The sequence below is a fragment of the Sapajus apella genome, unplaced genomic scaffold, assembly GCF_009761245.1.
Source record: "Sapajus apella isolate SASKATOON/1434 unplaced genomic scaffold, GSC_monkey_1.0 scaffold39, whole genome shotgun sequence".
Lineage (NCBI taxonomy): Eukaryota > Metazoa > Chordata > Mammalia > Primates > Cebidae > Sapajus > Sapajus apella.
Window position 1 is genome coordinate 16,428,538 of NW_022436979.1, and position 13,736 is coordinate 16,442,273.

Consider the following 13,736-nt stretch of genomic DNA (forward strand, 5'->3'; position numbering starts at 1 on the left):
CAACAACAACAACAAAACAACAGAGTTCCTGGCTATGACAGGAAGGCAGGTTAAACACAGCTTGTTACACTCCCTCTTTTTTACACTTTAGACACAACTGACCAGTATATGATAAGATCATAAGACACAATGGACTCTCCATGGCAATAAGATACCAAGTTAGAAACAAGACTTAAGGCCATGCCAGCTAAGGGTTAAGTCATGTACCCCTACACTTAAAGAATAAACCACACTCTGGGCCAGGCACAGTGGCTCACACCTGTAATCCCAGCACTTTGGGAGGCCAAGGTGGACAGATCACTTAAGGTCAAGAGTTTGAGACCAGCCTGGCCAACATGGTGCAAACCTGTCTCTACTAAAATTATAAAAACTAGCCAGGCATGGTGGCATGCACCTGTAATCCCAGCTACTCAGGAGGCTGAGGCAGGAGAATCACTTTAACTTGGGAAATGGAGGTTGTAGTGAGCATTGCACTCCAGACTCGGCATCACTGAGAGTCTTTGCCTCAAAAAAAAAAAAAAAGAAAAAAGAATAGCTTTGTGCAGTGACAGTATCGTAGCCAATGAGGTTTATCCGAGGCGCAATTATTGCTCATTGAAAACTCTCCCCAATCCCTGCCATGATGACTTGAAATATAGTCGGCGTTGGCAATTTTTGGCAGTCTCTACGGAGACTGAATCATGAAAAAAAAAAAAAAAAAAGAATAAATCGTGCCCTAACCGCCACAAGGTTTTTCTTTTTCTCTAGCAGCTGAACAAGCGCTGGCCTGGAGATAAGCAATGTTGAAGCAACTGCAGCTTACCAGCCACCAGACACTCACTGAGCCCCTGTTCCACCGGCGGCAACTACAGCTTTGACTGGACAAGAGACTGAGTTCAATAACTTTCTCCTGCTGAGACCCACTGAGTGACTGCGAACTCGTTTTGTCCAGTTGACCGAGGCTGTGTACTGAGTGCCTTCACGTCCTGAAAAGACCTTTGGATTCACAGGGCCTAAATATAATACACTGAAATGTTATGTCTCCACCCCAAGGTGAACACGGGTTGTATATTACATGTACGTTTGTTTAATACACATGTCTCGGGACCACCTTCCTGAATATTAATAGCTCCTCCTGTAATCTGTTGACTATGTCTGTTTAGCCAACCCATTCAGCATACATCTCCTATCCCAGCCTCTCTGCCCTCCAAGTGCCTGTCTCTGGCTTTGGTCTGAGGCTGTGCTTTCCAGGCTGCAGAATGGCCAACTTACAGGCTATAACCCTTTATAAGAAGTAAGGTTACGGCCAGGCACAGTGGCTCACGCCTGTAATCCCAGCACTTTGGGAGGCCGAGGCAGGCAGATCATGAGGTCAGAAGTTTAAGACCAGCCTGACCAACATGGTGAAGCCCTGTCTCTACTAAAAATACAAAAATTATCCAGGTGTGGTGGCAGGCGCCTGTAATCCCAGCTACACAGGAGGCTGAGGGAAGAGAATTGCTTGAACCTTGGAGGTGGAGGTTGCAATGAGCCGAGATTATACCCTAGCCTGGGCAACAAAGCAAGACTCTGTCTAAAAAAAAAAGAAATAAGGTTTTCTTTTCCAGCCAGGTGCGGTGGCTCACACCTGTAATCCCCAGCACTTTGGGAGGCCGACATAGGTGAATCACTTGAGGGCAGAAGGTTGAGACCAGCCTAGCCAAAATGGCGAAACCCACCTCTACTAGCAATACAAGTTACCTGGGTATGGTAGTGTACACCTGTAATCCCAGCTACCCAAGAGGCTGAGGCACAAGAATCACTTGAGCCTGGGAGGCAGAGGTTGCAGCAGTGAGCCAAGATAACATCATTGTACTCCAGCCTGGGTGACAGAGTGAGACCCTGTCTCAAAAAAAAAAAAAAAAGAAAAAAAAGAAAAGAAAAAGATATAAAGTTATAAGGTTTCCTTTTCCCAATTTATAAATCTTGTAATTTTTTTTCCAGTTAATACTTTCAACCCATTGACATCTTTCTTCCAGTCACATTCTTTCCTCCCTCACCTTCCTACCTGAACGCTAGAACTGCGGAAGTGGTGTGTGCCATCCCAGCCTTCCCTCTGTCCCCTGTATTTCCCATGCACCATCCTTTGGACCAGTGCCGCCTATGTTCTGTATATATACAGAACATATATGATGTCAGCGATGTTCTGTATCTGTGCTGTCCGATATGGTAGCCACAAGCCACACTTGAAATGTGACTAATGAGACCAACAAACTGAATTTTTAATTGTATTTAGTTCCAACGTAAATTTAGCCACAAGCAGCCAGTGGCTATTGCAGTGGACAGCATGGCTCTAGTCCTTCCCTCATCTGCCAGCTGGAAGTCGATACTGAGGGTAACTTGGAAGCCACATATTGCAGATGGTGGAGGCTCTGATAGGTTGAGGCCCTGAATGACTGCATGGAGCAGAGCATATACCCTATCACCACACCCTGCTTCTGATCAGAAACTTATGTAAGACAGAAATTAACACCCGCTATGTGAAGCCACTGAGATTTTGGAGTTTATCTGTTAGAGAAGATACTATCACCTTAACGAATCAGGCCACTGTGCTGTTACTGTAACAAATCAATCAGTAGACTGGCTCTGAGGACAGGAAGCAGCTAAGCAAGAAATGACCCCTGGCTTCAAAAGCCGCCCTCACAGGTCAATACCTGGTCCACAAGACACATTCAATATTATCTGTGGAATGAATGAATGCATTATTCCAATGCTACACTTCTAATTTTTCAGCTAAGTTAGAAGCTCATTGAGGGACTGGAACCCATTCCTCCAAATTATGCATATTTTATATTGCATTATGTATATTCTATACAGTGCTAGCAAACTGCAGGGGCTCACTAATGAAGGAATGAATGAATGAATCCGTGGACGCCAGCAACCCGGTAGAAATCCCCACTGTCTGATGCTGCGGGCTCTCGCTCCTTCCTGCCCACCAACGCTGCCCCCAGTCGTTCTTGTCCTTCGTTTTCCACCGCCCTCCTTTTCCCTCATCACCTCTCACATGCAATTGTCCAACAGGTGTTCTTCTCACTCTTGTTCTCAAAGCTGTGGGAATGCTCTGTTACGTGCCGGGTCCCCTCAAAATGCATGTGTTGAAATCCTAACCTCCAGTCAGTCCCTCAGAATTTGAGCCTATTTGGACTTAGGGTTGTTGTAGGTGTAATTAGTTAAGCTGAGATAAGGTCACATTGAAGGGGGCTGGGCCCTAATCCCATATGACTGGTGTTCTCATTAAAAAAAGAAATTTGGACACAGACGCGGAAGAAGATCACTATATACAGAAAAAGACGGTGACTGGGGTGAGGCTTCTCCAAGCCAAGGAACACCAAAGATTGCCATGGAAATCCGCAGAAGCCAGGGGAGAGGCATGGGCAGCCCCAGGAGGATCCAAGCCTGCGGACACCTTGCTCGCAGACCTCCAGGCTCCAGAATGTGGGGGCCGTACACTTCTGGTATGGAGGCCACCCAGTCTGCGGTACGTTGTTAGGGAGCCCTAGTGAACAAGCACATGCTCCCACTAACTTCTGGATAGAAAGGGGTACACTGGTACAAAGAAAGAGAGCTCCTGTGCTCTCCAGGGGCCTCCCAGGCTGAGGGATGTATTGTATTGGTAAGTTTCCTGCAAGAGCATCAAAGACTTCCCTGGAGGCACAGCCAGGTGTTTTTCAGGATACAGTGATTTCAAACTTCCTGTTCCGCTTTTCCTGATGAACACATAGAATTACTTTTCAAGCTCCGCTATTCCATTCTACAGATCAGAGGACTCAGGACTGGATTCATCGTCATCATCACCAAAAATGTTAGAAAAAAATTCTAATTTTCTGCAAGGCAGATTCAAAAGCCACAGCCCTTATTTTCTGGGACATCAAGTCCAAGACCAGCATGTTGATGCCACAGTGTCATTTATTGTCATTTATTGTGAGTTGCTTGGTGGTTCACTGAATACTTATTAAGCATCTACTTTGCATGAGGTGCTCTGGGATATTTTTGTCAGTGCTTTGAAAATTAGCCAGGAGAATGGATAGAAGGGAGCTTGGCATCATATTTTATTCCAGAACCTGCCGGTCTCCTGGGGAGCCGCTGTGTAAAGAGCCATTTGCAAGCTCATAACAGTGATTAGCCAGAAGCAAGCAAGCAAGCAAGAGGGAGTCTGCCACTCCTCTCCCGGCCCCACCTGGCGCTCACACCTTCTGCAGCCTGTCTGCAGTCACACTCGGCCCTGCAGGGCGCCCGCCTGGGCCGGGATGGTCCCCAGAAAGACAGGCCTACTCCTCCGCAACCTGGAAGCTAAATGGAGAAAAACGCACCTTTCTGGTTAACAGGACGCCTCCTCGCCTGGCCCCCACGCCGACGACGGCGTCCTGGCAGAGCGTGGCTCTGACTGTCACACTCGACTTAGCACAGCCACCAGGAGTTGGGGAGTTCTCAGCTCACGCCTTCATCCGAAAGCCTCCAGCAAACCAGAAATTCAAGCGGAGCCCCGCTGCACACCAGCCGACAGCCTGCGGCAGACAAAATGGCAAAAGTCACTGCTGCTGCCGCGGCTCCGGAGACCCTCCACTCAGGCACGGGGCCCTCCAGGTCACTCCGCAGCGTTTCCTGCAGCCCCCAGCCTTCCCTGGGTGCCTGTGGCCTTGTCCGGTGGCTCCAGTGGGCGGCCTCCGGGGCTGTCACTGGTCACTGGCCCGCTCTCTCCCCGCCTCCTCTGCCAGGCCTGAGCAAGCTGGTCTTTTGGCAATAGTGAATGCTACCTGCGGGATTTTCACTTATCTCTGTGAAGTGGGAAAAAGTCAAGCAAGTCATATTGGAAACTAAAGCCAAGACGCTTAACCTCCTCTTGGGAAGGAGTTCTCCTCCTGGGACTGGCTTTGCTTGCCAAGTTCAGGAAAGAAAAGCAAATGTGAGAACAAAGGTGCCAGGCTGTGCCACCCCGCTGACGGGCAAGTGGCTGGCCCCACTCGGTGGTGGCAGCTCCTGGCCAAGACCGTTCCCTTCCTCCACAGAAGCAGCTGCACTCGCACCTGGTAAGGTTGGCAGCACCTGAAAGGAGCGCAGAGGCGAGGCCACTGTTGCCCACCCAGAGGCAGCGTCCTGAGCTGCCCGACCCCAGCGTGGGAGCGCGTCTGAGCAGGCTGCATTGCTGACCCCTGACTTCCCCTCTCTGAACTGGAGATGACTCCACCATGTACTCACGTGTCATTCATCAACAGGGGTTAAATGCCTTGAAATGGAAGCACGCTAGAATAAATAGCAGCCCTGGTGAAGAGGAGTCACTGTCCCGGCCTTCCAGCTGAGATGTCTGGATCATAAGTCACAGCTAGTCACTAATTTCAGTGTGTGGCCTTCATATTTCTGTTTCTCTGCAATGCAGGCAATTGACTAAACTGCCTTACGGTTTCCTGATCTTTGTCTGGACTGACGCATTTGGGCAAGGTCCCCCTCCAGCCTCCCGGCTGCAGTCCTTCGCCGCTCTCCTCTGACCTCCTTCTCGGCTCATTCATGCCTCCTCCAGGCCTCAGAGAGGACAACCCTCTCCCCGAAGTCCTCCCTGTGCCTCGACCACACCCTATCACCAGCCTGAGCTGAATTCCCCCGGCCGTGCCCCCACATCCCCTCCACAGCACTGCCCCCGTCCTGGGCTCTGCAGACAGAGCAGGGATTGTGGGTGTGTTTCCCCCAACAGCCAGCACAGGGTGTGTGTGGCACACAGCGGGTCCTGGTGACGGACGAAGTACATAATGCCTAGGTCACGATTGATATGGAGAAGTTCACCCTAAGGGAATAAGCCCCTTCCTTCATTGCATGGGTCTTCAATGAAACCCAAGCCCACAAAGGCTTTCTAGTGGATACAGGCTGCTATAAAGGAATCAATAAGTCAATTTCCAGGTTCTCAGCTTCCTGAAATTGATCTGCCAAGAATGTGCCAGCATTCTGCAGGGTCGTTTGCTCCACACCCCCCAACCCCCGTGCACAACAGTCTTCTCTATGAACAAAAGAAAAGGCTTCTTCTCATCCATCCTGAATTGCCTTGGGGTGCAAACACCTCTAGAACATCAAAAAAGAGACAATTCCTGAATACAGTGTTCTTGAGGACTCTCTGAGGTCAAGGCAAGGAGAGTTTTAGAAAGATTCTTGGGGCCAGGCGTGGTGGCTCATGCCTGTCATCCCAACACTTTGGGAAGCCAAGGTGGGTGGATCACTTGAGATCAGGAGTTCAAGACCAGCTTGGCCAACACGGCGAGACACTGTTTCTACTAAAACTACAAAATTTAGCGAGTTGTCGTGGTGGGCACCTGTAGTCCCAGCTACTTGGGAGGTTGAGGCGGGAGAATCGCTTGAACCCAGGAGGCAGAGGCTGCAGTGAGCTGAGATCATGCCACTGCACTGTAGCCTGGACAAGAGAGCGAGACCCTGACTCAAAAAAATAAAATAAAATAAAGGAGGGAGACAAAATACCATACGCAAGAAAGGAAATCTTTTAACATGATTTAAACTTATAACAAAAATTGGAGCTGTTTACCTAAAAATATATGAAGTGTTACATAGTTTTTCAAAAATTCTTCTAGGGTCTATGCAGGAAAATAGGATGGGGCCATTTCATGACTTCACAGGCAAGGGGTGCCAGACTGGGGAGGACCCCAGTCTCCTGCCGTCTCCTGAGGAGGAGTAGTGCAGAGCTGAAGAGCCAGGAGGGTGGATGAGAGAGACCTCAGATTCGAAGGGCCCCTCCTTACAGAGATTGTGGGACACTCACATCTGCTCCCCCACCAGAACCCCGTTTTCTGCTTGTGCAATATTTTAAAGATGTTTCTTTGGATTTGTTGTTGAATCTACAGAATGGAGAGAAGTGAAAACCTTCTTAAAAAGGAAAGGAGAGGTGTTAGATTGAGAAAATCATTTGGGGACTGCAGGGAGAATGAACAACAGAAATCAAAGTGGGAAATTAAAGGAATAAAGAAATATGGAATAACAAGCGCACCCACAGTAAGTTAGTTATTTCTCTAAAAAGCATCTTGTGAGAAGAAAGCTAGGCTTTCTCTTTATGGGAATTCAGGAGATCTGTGAATTCAGGGGGATTCTAGACTCGGGTAGAAAAACAATTACATCTTATTTTCACTAACCTCTAGCTGAAACTTAGCATTTCCTTTAATTATAAATGTGGGCACTGAACCACAGTAGTATCATCAGTTCCTGTGGTTTGCTCCCAGTAGAAATCTCAGATATTTTCATATCCCATTACCAGTTGCTGCAAGTATCTTGAAATATTATTTACCCTTATCACTACTTCAGAGTTATGGTGATTATTAAACCTGCATGAGATCTTGTTATATAACACATTAATAAAATGCACATAATATTCTCTATCACGAAATAGTTTTTTAAAATATTGATAATTGTATATCAACATAATTGATTTCCATTGTAATTGTCTGTATTTTTTTTTTTTTTTTTTGAGACGGAGTTTCGCTCTTGTTACCCAGGCTGGAGTGCAATGGCGCGATCTCGGCTCACCACAACCTCCGCCTCCTGGGTTCAGGCAATTCTCCTGCCTCAGCCTCCTGAGTAGCTGGGATTACAGGCACGTGCCACCATGCCCAGCTAATTTTTTGTATTTTTAGTAGAGACGGGGTTTCACTATGTTGACCAGGATGGTCTCGATCTTGTGACCTCGTGATCCACCCGCCTCGGCCTCCCAAAGTGCTGGGATTACAGGCATGAGCCACCGCACCCGGCCCTCATCTGTATGTTTTTAAGAGACAGGGTTTCCCTCAATCATTCAGGCTGTGTTGCAATGATGTCATCATAGATCACTGTACCTCAAACTCCTGGGCTCAAGGGATCCTCCCTCCTCAGCCTCCCAAGTAGCTCGGACTACAGGCATATTACCACGTCCAGCTAATTTTCTTTCTTTCTTTCTTTTTTTGTGGAGACAGGATCTTGCAGTGTGGTGCAAGCTGGTCTTGAACTTCTGTACTCAACTGATTGTCCCACCTCAGCCTCCCAAAGCGCTGGTATTACAGGTGTGAGCGACTGTGCCTGGCTGGTATTTAATAAAATATTATGCGCTTAAAAATATTGTTCTAAAAAAAATCCATAGACTGCCAAAGGTGTCCATTGTGAAAAAAAAAAAAAACTTTTAAGAATCTCTGCTTTAAACCCACATTCCAGAAACTTTATATCTGTTTATGGTGAGAGCAGGCTGCAGTGTCTACTGGGAGTGAAAAATAACCACCCACACCAGAGAAGCGGCATGTGTCAGGCTGAGTGCAGCAAACGCTCTCTGGGAGACCTGCTGGCTGCTCTTTGGGGTTCAGTGAAGGGAGCAGCATTTCCCGTGTTTAGCAAATGCACCAGCCTCAAACCTAAGCCTGCCGCTCTCCAGCTTCTTCTAATCCACGATTCAAATCCTAGAAAGTCCCTTGGAGAAAACAGTCCCAGTGCCCCAGGATTCTCCCCAAATCTCAAGTACCACACGGTGTTACATCTCAGCAAGGACCTTGGGTGGCAAACGTAAGTCTGAATCCCGATGCGCAGCCTCCCTTCGGCTTTTGCCCGATTTGGCATCTGGAATAACCAGAGAAAACTGACCCCAGCTCTATCCTCAACTTGCACTAGAAAATGAGCCATAAACAAAAGTCTCTGGAAGTCAGAAAGCCTGGACCTGTCAAAATGATTCCATGAGACCAGCAGCATGAATTATCTACTAAAACACAGTAATGCTAATTTTCTTCCCATCATTTCCCTGCTTGAGGAAACAAGGAAAACTCATTTCTTTGGGAGGGGTCAAGGGAACAAGGAGAAGCCATTTGTCTTAGGAAGCCCTGGGGAGCAATGCAAGACAATGAACTTGGAAGTCAGAGCCCGGTGCTCGCTCTCTATGGGGGCCCAGGGAGAGTTAATAAACATTTCCGAGTCCCAGTCCCTCATCTATAAAATCATGCCTGACCTGCCGGAGTGCATGAGAATAAAGAAGCCCACACGCATGGTGCTCTTCCCTTCCTTCACAATACAACTCAGGGATTCCTCACCCAGGAAGGCGGTGAGAAGTGTCTTCTCAAGAGAAAGAAACTGCAAAACTGATAAAATTGTGTGCTTGTCAGGAGCAAAGCTAGCCTTTCTTCTTCTCTTTCTGACTTTGGTTGAACTTGAAATGCTATATAGCAATGCTACCTGCCTCTCTCTTCTGCCTGAAATCTTCTAGGTTTTCTTGCCTAGAATCAGCCAGACCTTGCTGAGCATCTAAATATTTGCTAACACCACAAAGCAGAAAATCTGTTCAGTAAGCCTGTCTTAAGCAGGCGCTCCGGCCTGGGGTTCAGAAACCAGGGTCCCTGAGCTTTGGAAAGGGTGGAGAGGCTCAGAGCTCCCAGACACTGTACAGTCAGGGAGTTCAGAGGTCCCAGGTCTGTCTAGTGGGGGCAAGCAAAAGTTCCCTAAAATTTAAGGCAACAACATTTAACCAGCTTCTTATCTCCATTAGCAAGCCACAATAAGTTTTTAATCAGTCATTACAAATTTTATTTATTTATTTATTTTGAGACCGCATCTCTCTCTGCTGCCTAGGCTGGAGTGCAGTGGTGCAATCTCGGCTCACTGCAACCTCCGCCTCGCGGATTCAAGCGATTCTCCTGCCTCAGCCTCCCAAATAGCTGGGACTACAGGTGCCCGCCACCACGCCCAGCTAATTTTTTGTATTTTCACTATGGGTTTCACTATGTTGGCCAGGATGGTCTCCATCTCTTGACCTCATGATCTGCCCTCCTTGGCCTCCCAAAGTGTAGGGATTACAGGCGTGCACCACTGAGCCCGGCTTTATATTTTTTTTAAGCTACAGGGTCTTGCTCTGTTGCCCAAGCTGGAGTATAGTGGCTTAATTGGAAGCTCAAGTGATCCTCAGTTTCTCAAGTAGTGGACTACAGGTGTGCACCACCATGCCAGGCTAATTTTGTAATATTTTTGTAGAGATGGAGTCTCACTGTGTTCCCCAGGCTGGTCTTGAACTCCTGGGCTCAAGTGACCCTCCCACCTCAGCTTCCCAAAGTGCTAGGATTATAGGCATGAGCCATTGCACCTGGCCTTAATTCAGTTTTCTTATTGTCCTATAAAATTATGAACTCGTGGTGAAATATGTAAAAGACCCTTTGGCTTCTTTTTGATTTTTCTTTTTCCATTAAAATAAAAATAATTTTCACAAATCCGAACCACACCTCCCCTCAGAGAGCATGCTATGCTTTTCAGAGTGGTTTTTGACTCTGAGGCCCTCCTGGCACGGTGTTCACCCAGCCCCACTGCCCCGGCCCAGGCCTCGGAGCCAGCGCGGGTCTCCTTTCTGTTCTCTGGGTGCCGATGAGCTCATTTTTGATGCTTCAGCTTCTTGTGAAGTGCCTTTGGTTTGGCTGTTTTGCTTTTAATACTTTCGTCAGCAAAGATCTGCAGCCTCTCTGAACGTTTTTGGGACTGGCTCTTGGTCGGCTGTCCTTCGATCTCCGTGTTCATACTTTATCTGGAGAGAAGGCTTTGTGATCACGTGGAATTCACAGTCTTCACCCTCTCGTGAAGCAAGCACTGGGTTTATTTATTTAGGGCTGAAAGCTGTCTCTGATTTCATTTGGATGCTGTCGCTTTGTCCTTTGCGCTATGAGAGTGGCTGCTAGGAGTGAAGACGGTCTGTTGTGTTTGTTGCTTTTCTTTTTCTTTTTTTTTTTTTAGAGGAAGAAAGAGAGAAAGAAAGAAAGAAAGAGAAAGAATAATAATAAAAAAAAAGAATGAAGGAGAGGAAGAAAGAGGAAGAGGAAGAGGGAGAGAGAACAGGGGTGTTGCTTTATTGCCCGGGCTAGAATGCAGTCTAAAAATGGGTATGCCTGTAATTGTGTTTAATAATAGAGACATAAAAAAAAATGAGGGAAGAAAATAATTAACAAGCAGCCAACCAATATTTCATTTAAACCTGTAAATAGGTGTGATGTAGTACTGATAAGAGTGTATATTTTGTGTATTTAAGTGGAGAGTTCTATAAATGTTAATTAAGTCTCCTTGTTCCAGATCTGAGTTCAAGTCCTGGATATCGATGTTAACTTTGTCTCACTGATCTGTCTAATATTGATGTTGAAGTCTCCCGCTATTATTGTGTGGGAGTCCAAGTCCCTTTATAAGTCTTATATATCTGGGTATTCCTGTATTGGGTGCGTATATATTTAGGATCTTTAGCTCTTCTCGTTGCATTGATCCTTTTATCATTATGTAATGTCCTTCTTTGCTTCTTTTGATCTTTGTTGCTTTAATGTGTATTTTATCAGCAAAAATTGCAACTCCTGCTTTCTATTTATTTTTGCTCTCCATTTGGTTGGTAAATTTTTCTCCATCCCTTTGTTTTGAGTCTTTGTGTATCCTTGCATGTGAGATGGATCTGGATGTAGCATGCCAATGGGTCTTGGCTTTTTTTGCCTGTCTGTGTCTTTGGATTGGGGTGCTTTTCATCATTATCTCATTTTGTTGTTATTCTCTTTGTTTTTCTCTTTAAGAAATCGTAACAGTTTTATTGAGATATAGCTCACATACCACACAATTCACTGATTTGATGCATATAATTCAATGCATTTAATATATTCACAGAACGGTGCAACCATCACCACCATGAACTTTGAAACACTTTTGTCACCCTGAAAAGAAACTTCATACACATTAGCATTTACTTCCCATCTTTCTCCAACCCACCCCCTCACACTCCCACCTCCAGGCAGCCATTAACTTAGTTCTGTAGTATTGGGGTTCAGGGGTTCAGGGTGCCCTCAGCTTCCCTGAGAGGATGTTTCTCCAGATTCTTGGTCTCCTGCCCTCTCAAGAATGAGAGAGGGGACCACGGTGCAGTGCACAGTACATGCCGGACTCAAAAGTGTTTGTAGAATAATTTATTTAGAGAGAGAGAAACCGGAGAAGGAGAGAGAAACAGCCAACTCTCAAACTGAGTGAGAGAATCCAGAAAGATGGAATCCAGGAGAGGAAAGCAGCTTCCACACTGAGTGGAAGGGAATAGAGATGGAGTTTAGGAGGGGAAGACAGACTTCCACGAGAGAGTGTGGAAGGGGACTCCAGAGGGGAAATCCAGGAGAGAGAAAAACATCTTTCATGGAGTGTTCGTGGAAGGGGACCCAAACATGGAGTCCTAAGGGGTGTAGAGGAAGGGGACTTTTAAACTGGAGGAACCCCCACCTTCTCTAAGACCCCAGGCAATGAAAGGAGTTCCTTAGAACTTCCGCTGGATGACTGACTCTTAGTTTCTTCCTGCTCCCATGAAATTTAAACATAAACCATTAAATCTCCTCGTTGGAGGCAGATAGGAGGGGGACATGGCGTTGGGAAGTTCTTGTCCTTAAAACTACGCCCCTTGTGGACTCGGAAGGAGAACACATTCCCTCAGTTCTGAGTCTATAGATTTGCCTATTTTGGACATTTCATGTAAATGAAGTCATACGACACATGGTCTTTTGTATCTGGATTCTTTCATTTAGCATGATGTTCAGTGTATGTAGTATTGTCTTTATCAGTACTTCATTCTTTGTATTGCCAAATAGTACCGTAGAGATATGCATTTTACTTATCCATTCATCAGTTGATGGGCATTTGGGTATCCTCCTGCTGCCTAGTACATGGAATGCTGCTGTGAACCTTCATGTGCGGGTTTTTGTGTGACCACGTTTTCATTTATTTTGGATATAAATCTAGAACTGGAATTGCTGAGTTATTTCCTACGTTTTTAGGAATTACGTTACTCTGGAATCCTGTAGGGGGCTTTTTACCCATGGCTCATTTAATTCTTCTCAGGCCTTTATTTAACAAGTACCTAGAGGTGTTTAGAAGATTATTAATTAGCCACAGTGATAAATAAACCCTAACATTTCAATGGGGCAACATACTCAAAGTTTATTTCTCACTCATATCACAGTCCAGTGACGGCGTTCCTGGTTGGCTCGCAGCTTTCCCTATGCGGTAATTCAGGGTCCCGGCACATCTGCTTCTAGAAAACCCTGGTCCAGCTTTTTCCATTGGTGGAAACGTGGCTCCAACCCAGTGCAGGTGGGGCTCGGAAACAGTGCCTCTGGAGGGGCAGCTGCTCCCAGAAGCGACCTCATGGCATGTGAGAGGAAGCACAAGATGTTAGTGGTCATCTAGCTGACTGCCATTCCAGGGTCCAGGAAACGGGGGGGCATGAGGTTACAGGGGATTTGAGCCAGGATCCCAGCAAGGTCAGAAGCGAGGTTTCTGTCTCCCTCCCATTTCTTCTTTTTCTTCTTTTCCTTTCTGCCTCTGGGATCCCAGATGATGCTGCCCCCGTGTCTCTGAGCCTGGTGCCTTTGCTTTGACTTTGTGGGTTGCCCCATGAGCTTACGATAAAGCTCTGCTGAATTAAGCCTGAGCTGGTCATTCCAACATCTCTCTCAGTCTCCTGGATTCAAGTCCTGCGGATGTCACATCTGTAGAGCCTGGATTGTCTTCTTTCTAACAACCTCCATCGCTACAGTTCAGGTGCTTACTATTGTTTCCCTGGACTTCACAAGGCCCGCCAACTACTACCTTCATGTCCCCATGGAAACTCCTCTAAAATGCAAATACCGGTTTGAAAAATTACAATACCACCTTTGGGCCCGCAAAATTATGCACCCATATATTGTGGGTGGAGTTATGATTTTTAAAACCTTTGGAAAGGCAATTTGGCC

General features: G+C 46.6%; 1 non-coding gene across 1 annotated transcript; it reads left to right on the top strand.

Moving 5' to 3' along the window:
- Positions 1-533: 533 nt before the first annotated feature.
- On the top strand, positions 534-673 carry LOC116565304. Its single transcript, XR_004275371.1, has one exon. It is a non-coding gene; the product is annotated as a U4 spliceosomal RNA (small nuclear RNA).
- Positions 674-13,736: the final 13,063 nt, after the last annotated feature.